Source organism: Lonchura striata, chromosome 1A (genome assembly GCF_050655825.1).
Source record: "Lonchura striata isolate lonStrDom1 chromosome 1A, ASM5065582v1, whole genome shotgun sequence".
NCBI classification, from domain to species: domain Eukaryota; kingdom Metazoa; phylum Chordata; class Aves; order Passeriformes; family Estrildidae; genus Lonchura; species Lonchura striata.
The window spans coordinates 11,351,200-11,363,411 of record NC_140741.1 but is presented as its reverse complement, the minus strand read 5'-3'; the positions used below and the strand labels follow the sequence as shown (position 1 = coordinate 11,363,411).

Here is a 12,212-nt window from a genome sequence, read left to right as displayed (position 1 = left end):
TGTAGAAACCCAAAAGCTCTTACAAGTTGAAGTGTCTCCTCATACAGGCCCATCCACTACTTCTGTCTCTAATAATTTTCTTGTCCAGATCATGACACCTCATGTAATGCAATATATGATATATCTAACTTATAAAAATATAGTATATGCATGCAAATGAAATAATATGTATAATTTATATACAATATATATGTCATGTTGGATAATGAGCTGAAACAAATTCTTGCAAAAAATCCCTTTTCCTGTTAGAGGAAGGAACAGGATTCCCTTGATGTCTGTGTACAGTGCAGAGGGGAACTCGGTACCCAATTGCTAGTTCACTGCATGACATTTAAAAGCAGTATAATGATACCAAAATCAGCATTCAGTGACCTTTTCTTTGCTTCAGAACTATTGTAAATGTTTATGGCCAAGATCTTGCTGAGAGGAAGCTCTGCAGAGGATGGGGCCTTCCTTTGTTGCTGTTTGCTGGACAGGGAGTTTCTCCAAAGAAGGAGAAAAAATTGGTGTCCCCCAGAGAAATCCAAAAAAACCTTACTGCACTGCTCACCTGAGAGCAGATTCACCTGAGAACAGAGTCACTTGAGAGAAGAGAATCAAACAGTGCAATCACCACCTGCCTGTTGTCTGCAATGAGAATTGGATATTGTCAGGAGGAGAAATGATGGTTGAGGGAGTTCAATTCAATTTCCTTCCCCCTTGTGGTGCTGAGATTGAGTTAATTTTGCTTTTTTGGCTTACAAAGCCAGTGGTGAGACGCTGAAAAATGACCAAAACTCGGTCTCTGCTTAGGCCCCCAAATGTAAATAATAGCACCAAGGTGTTCTGAGGATTTGAGAAGAAACTTGGCTTGGCTTTGTAAGGACAATGGAGACAACAGAAGAACATAATGGGTTCTGATGAAGATGGACATCTTTATCAGATTATCTGATAAAGATGGAAGAACATCTATGGCAAAGGTAGCTGGGAGGACCATCAGGGCTGCTGCAGTTGTGTTCTGCCTTTGCACTGAAGGGAAAACTCCTGCATTCACTGAACATCCTTGCACTCAAAGGTAAGGACTTTTCTTGGAAACAGCATAAGTGCAACTCCAGCCAGGTACTAAAAACCTCACCCAGACCCTGACCATAAAAAGTGACATAGCTCTGATGCATTAAGGCAACTGGATTAACTGGACAATGCTGTCTTCCTGTTTGTTTCCCAGTGGACAGGAATTAAAGCTATTAATTAAATTAAAGTTATTAAAGCAACTAAATTAAACTGAATGATGTTAAAACACACTTTTAATGCCCTTAAGACCGTTTGGATGCTTCTGGCTGGAGGAGATGTTGTCTTGTCATTCTTGTGTGATCAGAGCCCTTTGTCTGTGTACCTCAAATTGTGTGTCTAATGCACACAGAACAAATAGGATCATCCCATGGCAATGCTTGGTGTTATTTCGGGTTTGAAACTCCTGTTATTTGGGGTTTTAGAAAACTTGAAACTCTACACTGTGAGCTGGCTTTGTATTGCTTGGTCTTCATGTTCAGTTTCAAAAAGGGGTTTGGCTAAAGGAGACAGTGCATAACTGTGTGCAGAGTCACAGATGTGCACAGTTGGGGTTTCCCAAATGTGCTTTCATTCCTTTCTCCAGCTCATCTGTCCAAATGCTTCTTGAGAGGATACTAGCACCAAACATAAGAGGAAATAGTTTCCATTTTCAAGTTTGAATCTCTAAATGTTACTGTTCTCCCTGAGGTCAGCACAAGGTTTTTATTTCCCTGTTCTAAGCAGGATAGAAAATTGCCAGTATCCTTTCCCCCCGCCCCCCATCTTCACAGGATTTATCCATGTGCAATCACTGCTGATTGGATTCTCCCTTTTCAGGCACCCAGCTGTGCTGCTTGAATGCTCACCCCAGCCTGCTTGCCAATTTTAAATGCTTTATAGGGACATGTTCTTATTCAAGCCAATCTGAATTGCACATCATTTCAAAACAACAACAACAAAAAATCCACACAAAGACACAACCCCCCTCCCCCCCCCAAAAAAAAATCTAAATCCACCCTATCCCCCAAGCCCCAGCCTCAGATGCTCTCAGCCTCTGGGATATCCCTCTATAGAATGACATGTCTGTCATGATAAGAGATGCAGCTGAACAGGGATCAAGTTTGGCGTCTCCTGAGAATTTCAGGTGTTGGGTTGAACCTTTTCTCCTGGAATATCTCCCCTTTTCTGACATAGCAGAACTCTTTTTTCAGTTTTCACTTTTGGAAGCCTAAGATGCCTTATGGTAACAAATTTCTTCCGACCACCTTCTGCAGAAAAAAAAAAAAAAATGTTTTGTCATCTAATGAGTGAAGTTGCAGAATTCTTTGCCCATGTTGAATGCTCCATTATTCTGTACAGAAGCTTTTTCTGCATATATATTTTTTTCTCCATTGAATTAAAAGCTCAGGTACTTTCATGAACCAGCCCTTCAGGAACCTGGGTTAATCAAAGTGGATTTTGTATCTCAGGAGGAGACCCTGTGACACCCAAGCTATCTACAGGCTTTTGACAACAAGCCAGGGAATCTGCAGCAGTCTTAATTTTGATTGCTGTGGCTCAAGTTGCCACATCTCTCTCTTGGAAGATTTTCTTCTAAGTTGTTCTCCCCTTACTGTGTTTGAGTGATAGCATGATGTGTTTTGGTTAGGCTGCCGAGGCTGCAAGGTAACAAATGTATGTTTGCAGAAGTTGTCATGGTTGGGTTGGTTTTTTCTTTTGTCTGAAGGCCTGTGGCATTTTTTGTCAAAATCAACTCTTAAACAGCCTCTAATAAGAAAGCTTTAGGGTTCATCAAATACTAAAACTGGTCTTTGAATAACAACATTTGTAAACTTCAATTCAAAGACCTGCTGGAAGTAGTGGCAAGCTGACAAAAAGTTGTCATGGAAACCACTAACACCTAGATATGGGTGAAAAAAGGAGCTTTCATTCAGAGACCACAATTATTTGTAAAAGAAATCTGTAAGTTTCTGAAACATTTTTTCTACTCAGTTGTGATGGTAGGGCTGCTATTAATTTTCATAAATGTGTGTGTGCATTCACAGACACAGATGAGGAACGTTCTGCTGGATGTATTAAAAAATTTCTGGAACATGAAATTGCAGAGAATCAATGAGAGATTAAGGGTAGGGTTTTGTTGGCCCTTTGTGTTTGATTATAGCTTATCCATTTTTGATAAAATGTGTTTAATTCTTGTTAAACTGAGCGCAAGAGAGAAAAAATGTGCATATGAAATAAATTTATGGGAAAGATATGGAACAGAGAGAAAGTACCTGAGAAGCCTGGCTAATCAGGAAACTAAATGGCAGCTGAAATTAAGAAGATAGGAAGGCTGAGTTTTTATAGCCTGTATTTTAGATACCCTTTTGATTTTGTCTTAATAAAGTAACTCAGCAGTTAATTAACACTCTTAGAAAATGTGTAGTACATACCTAAATATGGCTTTATATACTTTTTTTTTAAATTCAGATTTTCAGTTGTCTAAAGACTGTGCTGGGCAATGATAGGTCTGTGTCATTTAGGTAAACTTTTAGAAACATCACCTTTTCTGTCTTTACAGAGCTCTTTCTGCTGCCTTGGGAAGGCTGCCCTAGAACAGAGGCTGGACAGAGCTAAATAATAAAGCAGGGATTTATTAAAAGGATCTCCTCCCTGGATCCACCTTGGGCAGCACAAGAGCCCAGCCAGGGCTGCACCCAAGATGAACCAAAATGGTCCCAAAATGCACGAGCGCTCCTGGGGGCTCTCCCTGGGATCAGTTCTGCTCCATTGGCACCTTGGAGTTCATTGTCCCATTCCAGCTCCAGCCCAGGCAGTCCCATCCTGCTTGTTTTTCTCTCTCCAGACCACATTGTTTGTGCTCCTGGGGCTGAGATTTGGATCATTTGTCCTTGGTCCCCAGCTAGAGAAGGAATTGTTTTGTCTCCCTGCTCTGGGCAGAGAGCTCACCATCCCCTAATGTGAAGCTCAGAACTGCATAGTAAAGCAGCACAGAATCTGAAAAATATAAAAGCTGAAACCTGAGGCATGATTTAAGGCAGATATTTAAGTGTTACAATATTTTTTGGAACACACTAAACTGACTTTTCTGCACAGAAGAATCGCACTACATTCTCAAAGGCCTATTACTGCCACTGTCCCCTGTCCAGTGCAGAGTTTTTAAATTATATTTTGCTGCTTTTCTCACTGATACTGAGCATTTCCAGTGGGGCATTGTTTACTGTTCCATGCTTGCTTTTGGCTAGGGATCGTGATGCCGCAACCTGATGTCTTAATTAACCAGAATTCACGATGCAGGGTTTAGGCTGACACTCTGCTTTTATGTCAGTGCTGTGTGAATCAGTAAAAATCCCAATATAACAATGAAAAACCTTAATTGGCATGATGATCACTCTTGGTTTAGCATGACAGGCCCTGGAGACAGAGCTGATGAATAAAGATGCAGAGCCCTAGGTACATGGTGAGAGCTGCTGTTGACTCATCTTAGTGATTATATAGAAAAGGAGGCTTTCTTCTACATTCTGAGTTTCCCAATGAAACTTCAGACTGAGTAAGGATGACATAACTGGGCCAGGCCCATCCAGGGCTGTGTGTTTCCTCCTAGAGACAGCAGTAGCAATAGAAGACAGCAGAGAAGAACCAGGCAGAGTCACAGCTCCTGAGTCCAAGCTGGTGCCTTGGGGGTGGAAAACCTTGTGGCAGCAGCTCTTTGCTCATCCTGCCAGTGCTGTGTGCACTGCAGGGCTGGTGCCTTCACCTGGGCATGAGTCAAACCCTCACCCTGTGGGAATCCAGGGCTTCCCTCTGGCTGCCCTGGCAGGTCTGGGACCCTGGCAGGGGGTGAGGAACCCCCCTGGACAGAGCCCCCAGAGACACTGTCTGTGATCTCTGTCCATGGAAAAGAGTTTTCAGTCTTACAGGATGAATTACAAGCTCTGAGTGTTTGATATAAAGGGTAATTAAGTGTGGCACAGGTGAAAAAGTAAAATTTTAGGATTCTGGATTAGGGGTTCAAAGGGGACAAGATGGAGGAAATTGGGTGTGTCTTGTCCTTTTTCTCCTTCTTCATGCCCTCCATGTGTCACTGTGGTGTTGGCATTTTTCTGTTGGTTCAGGCTGGGGACACACTGTTCAATGTAGGTGACAGATATTGGCATGTTATTGTAAATCCAGCCCAGGGAGTTTCTGGTATTTAATGTTTGTAACATCCCACTGAGGGCAGAGCCCCACATGCTGCCCTGCAGGACAGAGCTGCGGCAGGGCAGCAGAACATGTTAGAGATAAACAGAATAAACAACCTTGAAACCAGCACAGACCAATTATGGCTTCTGCTTTGGCAGTGGGGCTGACAGACAGAGACTTTTTTCAATCTCGGAATCATCAATACCTCAGATTCCGACATCACCCAAAGGAGGAAAATGCAATTCCTTGAAACCTGCCATGTGACTCCTTGTAATACTAAGGGCCTACATTGAGCCTGTGGTAGAAATCAGTCTTAGAAAAGGTTGCTTGACTACTCTGCCTTGTCCTGCTGATGCTGGATAAAACAAATAAAAGTTTAGTAAGGGTTTCAAGCAGAGAGTGCATGCTATTCATTTCACATGGATCATTATATACTCATGTCTATTTAGCTATTCATTGCCTTGCCCTTTGGTCCAACTGTTAACTGAAAACAAATTCATTCCTGTTTTTATTAAAGCAAGTGGTGCTGTAATGACCTGCAACAGACTAAATCCATGGTGGAAGAGAATTACAGCTGGAGCCAGAGGGGTTTAGGAGATCAACATAACATTTTTGGTGGAAGAGAATGGTAGTTTAATAAAATATGAAGCAGGATTAATGCTGCAGATGACCTTAAAATACTGACTAGCAAAGAGTAGAGTTGCAATTGCACATACATGTGCAGCTGTAGCTGGCTGATTGCGAGTGCTTGTGTTTAAAAGAGATGTTCAAAATGATATAAAAGACCCTAAATATGGATTGCTTGTGTTCCTATAGTTTAAGTTCAATGTCAGCCTACCCCAGAAGCAAAAAAAAAAACTAAGCTGTTTCTCCCATTCTGTGAAAACTAAATGAATTGGTTTTGAAAATTGAAATTTATGATAGCAAATTTTTCACAGTGTGTAATTATGGTGCTGTAACTGCTGGAGCAGACTCTTGGTTTGTCTTGTTCTTGGAGACTGTCAGCCATGGACTGGTGCTGGGGAATGCAGTCTGCCTCCAGCAGATTTTTTATGATATTTTTCTCCAATACCTCACTTGTTAACTTTATAAATTCTCTCTCTTTTTTTTTATTTTTATTTTTTTAAATAAACTTCAGCCATAATTTCTGATGTGTTTTGGTCCAACTGGGATGTGTAACAGGTCCTTGCCATAGCCTTTTGTGCTGACCTTTTCAATTAATTCACAGCAACACTGAACAAAACTAATAAGGTAATGCTGAGATGTGCTTGCAACACCCAGTGTCAACAGCATGGCAGTGTAAGAATGGTTTGAGACTTAATTAATCTTTTCTTATTGTTGAGCCTTAGGCTATGTCCACTGAAATCTCACTTCCATGAGTCTTTAAGAAAAACCTTCTTTAATGCATTTTTAATAACATGGTGGCATATTTTATGATGATGTTGGTTTAGTTTTGTTAGAAAGAAATAAATTTTTATTATACATTTTAACACCAGTGGTACCTAGACTAGTGCTATTAGGTATTTCATAATAACTATGTTTTAGTCCAGTAAATGTTTTTATTTCTTGTAGGCATATCAAGTTATCATATGCCCACAGGCATAAGGCTTTATCACGCTTTAATTCCAAAATATTTTCCCCAGGTGTAGTTTTTTTTGCGCTAAACTTGCAGTGCAAGGACAGAAGCCTTTGGTTCTGTCTTTGAATGCAGTTTGGGATGTGGGAGAGATTTTTGACCATTCTCCCAGAAAACTCAGCATCCTGCCCAGCTGAACTTTGCCTGTACATGAAGAAAATATCCATTTTCTTTAAAAAGAAATTAATAACAAATATCCATTTTCTTTATCTCTTGACAGAGAGACTGGAGGTTAAAGACCTGCTGCAGCAGTGCACTGAAGGACTTGATCAATTAGCTGACAGACAATCCTTTTGAAATCTGAAGATTAAACCAGTGGAGTGAGTAGCAGACTCCCACTGACTTCAGTGAGCCAGGACTTAATCTAATTTCCTAATTAAATGGTCCTGTTCTTCAGCAAAAGCATTAAAAAGATAAATGTTCAGTAATTGCTTTGAGTATTTCCAGTGAAATCTCTTTGCTTAGGATAACACATTTCACATTTCAGTGCAACAACCACAAACTTTTGTGGTTTCAAACTGTGCAAGAGATAAGTATGAAGGTGGAGTAGTACATTTGTGGACTTTTCTCTCAAGGTAATGATTTTGGACTGCGTTGTTGGGGTGAATAATTTCCTTCATTGGCTCACTTTTCTGTCTCAGATTGTTGAAATCAAAGGTGGCGAAAGGTATTTAAAATACTTCTGAAAAATCAGCTCTTAAACTAACATTTTAGTCTTTTATGTTCAGGCCTAAATATAATTATTTAGAAGATAAAAGCCTGGGGAAGAAAGATCTGTCTCTTGTGAACCATTTCACCATTATTCCTTTTGATCTAATTGGCCTATAGCAAAACTCCTCTTTATTTTCCATTAAGAGGAAGAAAAAGGATTTTATTTTTCTGCTTCAGGGAGGAAAAACATATGATTTGGCACCCTCTATTCAAATAAATTGTTGCATTTACTATTTTTGCACTAGAAAATTATTTTACGTTTGCAAAATTAATCTCAAAGATTTGAAAACATTTTCTGAATGGGATGAATTGTGTATTTTAAATAGGAAAATAGAATAAAACAATCAAAACCAAAAGTTGCCTGAACAATTCCCACTGTCACAAAAGAAAGATGACATTGTTGCTGAGATGTGGGTCACGGCAGGATATGCTTCATATGTTTAATTGAATATTTTTATGAATGCCACACTTTCATGCATTTCTTATGAAAGGAAACATAGCGTTTTCATTTATGAGGAGGTAGGAGCAAGATTGTGTTAAAGAGATGAAAGGCTGTGATTTATTCACCACCAGCTGCCAGCGCTTCCGAGCTGAGAGGTGATAGCTCATGAGAGGGATTTCTAAGGGCAGGAGAGCTGGGGTTCATCTCATGTCCTGAGGGAATATCTCCTTCAAGGACACGCTCTCCTGCTCCACTGACACCCCCACCTAAAGCCCAGCTGGGGGGTGGGAATGCCATTTGAGCCCCCTCTCTGCTAAAACAGCGCTTGAAGGGGGGGGTTTCTCCTTTCTGTACAAAGCAAGGGAGTGCAGCACAGAGACTTGGAGGTCAGGTGGGTGATCCAGCCAGAATTCCATGTCCAAGCTGCCTGTGAGCATCTCCCACGGGCAGCCACATTGCAGTGTCTTCCCCTTGGGAACTCAGCTTGGTTTTACACCTCCCTAGGGCCCAGAGGGAAGGCAAGGCTCCAGCAAGACTGGCAAAGATGCCAAAGCAGTGCACTGATGCTTCTCACCCCTGCAGGGGTGGGGAAGGATGATGGTGCTGGCTGCTGGCTGTGGTGCAGACAGGCTTTCAGCTGATTTAGATGTATTCCCTCTGGTGGTCAGAAAACTTCCCAAAAGGAAATAGCATCTGATTTGGACAGATGTCTGTCATTGTAATTATAAGTTTTCAAGTGGTAAATGACAGCAGAAATGGTCAGAATCAAAATATTTAGGCTGCCTCCCATGTGTGTTCTAAATCAGGCTGAGCCCTGGCACAGAAACGTGAAATAAATAAGCACACCCTCCCTGGGGGCTCATGCACACACAGATAGGAAACCATTTTTATTAGGGGAAAGCAAACTGTGTTTGGTAAATGCAGAAACTGAATCCATACAAAACTAAAGTAGAAAATGCATGTATTCCCCTTGGTTACATTAGCATTACTCCACTATTTCTTTTCTAGTAACATCCAGAATTGGGCCACAGTTTCCACCCTGCTCTCTTAATTTGAAACAACAACAATAACCACAGAAAGGTTTTATAAAATTAAGGTGTTTGGTTTTAAGATCTCAGCTCTGCTGCTTTCTTGTTTTCTATCCCTCCACAAGGTCCTCAGCTAGTGCTATTTCTTATTGTGGAATAATCTCTTCTGTGTCTTGCAGGGGAAGCATAATCTCTGTTGTCTATGTTAGCCAAGAGTCCAGCAGGAAGATGAAAGAATACTTCCAGAGGCTCTGGAGAAGATTCATTGCTTCTGGAGCATTTTCTTCTCCACAAACATTCAAGGCAAGCACTTTTTCCTCTCCAAGCCCCTCTCCTTACCCAGGACTCCCTTTCAGTACGAGATACATATTAGTCAATTTTTATGCAACTTTCCAAGTGTTACAGGGGAAGGATGAATTCTTTGCCAGCTATAAATCTGGGATGTGGACACACATGATGGTAATAGCTCATCACATGAGCTAATTAGTAGTTGATTACTTTAACATGGAAGGAAAACATACTACAAAAACTTTTTTGTATTCCGCTTGCTCTCACCATGCACTAAACCTGACCTAAGACACTTCCATTTATTATTTTTTTTTCCTTTTTGCTCTGAGATTTTAAGAGGTTGTTCTCCTAGGGTTGCTAAGTCTGCTTTACTGTTTTACGATATCTTATTTCAAAATGTGACCTGACACAGGATTGAGTTAATTAGTTAATGATTAAAAACCAGGCTTCTCTCCAATCAGAAATACATTTCTCTAAATGAGGTTTATTCTGATCTCTCTTATAAGATAATTGTTTATGCAAGCTCCTCTGGCATTCATACAGAATTCAGATTGCCTGCAATTGCCTGCAAAGTTTGAATTAACACAATAGAAACCTTCTTCACTTGACAAGTGAATTTTTTTTTGAGTTCAGGGTTACTCCTCAGCTACACTTGCAGAAGGCTGAATTATTTTGGTGCTTTGTGTCCTGCTTTCTCATCACATCTTCTTCAAAGCTTAAGCCACACTGGCTCTCATCCTGCCAGAGAGGATTTGGGCAGGCTGATCATCAGGTCACTGATGAAAACCCATAAGTGCTGAGCCATGAGCAGGCAAATTGCTTTTGTCCTACATCCCATGCTCTGACTTCACACCTTTCTTCTTTTCATGGTTGAAATGTGGCTTGCAACAAGTAACAAATCTCCCCAGTTAAGGGGCTTCTACAAGAAAAGTTATTTCTTGTGTACTCATCCCTTGAAAATTTGATAGCTCCATGTTTGTGACAGAGCGAGGAGCTTGGGTTTCCTTTTTCCTGTCGGAGTTGAGCAATGGAATTTTCTGTTTTGATGAAAATTCAGAGGTTTTGAAGCTGCACCTGCATGCAGCTAAAGTTACTGTCTGTTTTTAAAGAGTTCATCCTGCAGCCAACCCCCAGCCAGCTCTGGTTCCTGTTTCATTCAGGGCTTGAACGCTCCAGTCCTAATTCTTCAGTTCCTTACATTTCACCCAGGCATTTACACCTGTAGGAAGTGGATTTAACAGGCTTTGCAGCTTGATATTTATGCCTTTCTTTGTAGTTTTTCCAATTGAAATAGTACAAGAACAGTAAAAGTAATGGAGTAAATGCCTAGGAGAGATGGGATGCAGTAGGAAACCAAGTTGTGATTAATTTTTCAACATCCAGATCTATTCAATCTAGTTTCTAGGTTCTATTCACTTGAAAAGGGAATACAGTATACTAAAAGATTTTTGAAATCTTTCCAGAGAGGAAAACCAAGGATTGTACCTGCTGACAGGTAGTTTGGTTTGCAGATTCCTTCAGTGTGTACCATGTGCTGGGAGTTGTGATGAGTTTGGTCAAAAGCTGGAATGTCAGGAGGGAATGGCAGGACAGCCTGAGTTGTGTCATCAGCTGAAATCAGCTGATCAGGGTAATGCAGGAGAGCAATTATCCTTCCCTCCCTGTTCTCAGGTGTTCTGAAATCTGAGCAAGGTTTTCTGGCATCTTAGGGAGCTCATGCTCTGTTTCTCCACAGGATAAAAATCAAGCAGAACACATAAAGTTAGAAAAATTAGAGACTTCTTGGCAGCAAGTTGTGGCTCTTGGCATCACTGTTAGAGGAGAATGTGTGGCCATACATCTCCCATTGCTGGTGGCTGATAAATTTCCAGAGCTGTTCCTGGGTGCTTAGGCAGCTGGCATACTCTTAAAATAAGATATTTGTGATAGGGAATTGACAGGGCAGTAATTTCTCCTTCAGATTCTTGCACTCTCAGTGCAGCTGAAGTGATACAATTAGGATTTTAAATAAGGCACTGCTTCACCAAATTATTTTGGTTAAGATGACCCTGTGGAGGGAGATCAGTTTATGTTTTATGCCCTCATGGCAGCTTGCCTCTGTTGTGGCGCGGCATGCGCTCCTCTCGCCGCGGCACTCCGAGCCGTGCCGGGCTGGGCGGTGAGGGAAGAGAAACGGGCGGCCGCTTTCCCCTGCAAGCTCTGCAGTTCAGTTCGTGGCGCGCGGGGACAGACGAAGGCGACACGGGACTTGGGGGTGAACAGGATGGTTTTATTCAGCGAGCCCCAAGACCCCCTCGGGGGCGGGAGCAGAGGTTTTATACAGAACTCAGGAGGAGGGGTGTAGGAACAGTAACCACTAAGGGAATAGCAGGGGAGGAGTTTAGGGCAGAACTAACATAGCACAAACCTATCAGGGGAAACAGGGGAGTGGAATAGTACAAATGGATCAATAGAGTGTTGAGCCTCACTAAATAGACAGGGAATGGTCTGGAAGCTGAGGAGGGGGCTAGGATGAATGACAGGGAAGGTTCCAGGGAAAGGGGCAGGGAAAGGGAGGATTGACCACTTGGAGATGAGGGGGTTAGGGGAGAGCTAGGGAATACTGACAACTGGGGAGAGGAGGAGATTAGGGATGGGGGGGGGAAACAGATATTAAACAAATATCAAATTAAAGACACACCACCGCAGCCTCACCTGAAAGGCTGAGGTCTACAGTTATGAAGGCTTCTGGTGGAAGAACTCTTCAAACAGAAGTGGGCTGTGGCAATTTCATCTTGAAATTAATGGAATTTGAATAGGCAGTGTCAAGGGGGAAGATGCTCTCTCCAGGTCATCCTGGCACAGCAGAAATAATTCAGTGCCACAATTGGCACCCAGAAGTGCAGCAGCAGTGAAA

General features: G+C 41.7%; 1 long non-coding RNA gene across 2 annotated transcripts in view; it reads left to right on the top strand.

Annotated features, from left to right (window-relative positions):
- The window catches only part of LOC146763377 (uncharacterized), a 52,569-nt gene that overhangs the window by 20,069 nt on the left and 20,288 nt on the right, over positions 1–12,212 (top strand). For both annotated transcript variants that reach the window (XR_014952116.1, XR_014952115.1), the window contains one exon: positions 7,068–9,331. This is a non-coding gene — a long non-coding RNA (uncharacterized LOC146763377). The remainder of the gene's footprint in view (positions 1–7,067; positions 9,332–12,212) is intronic.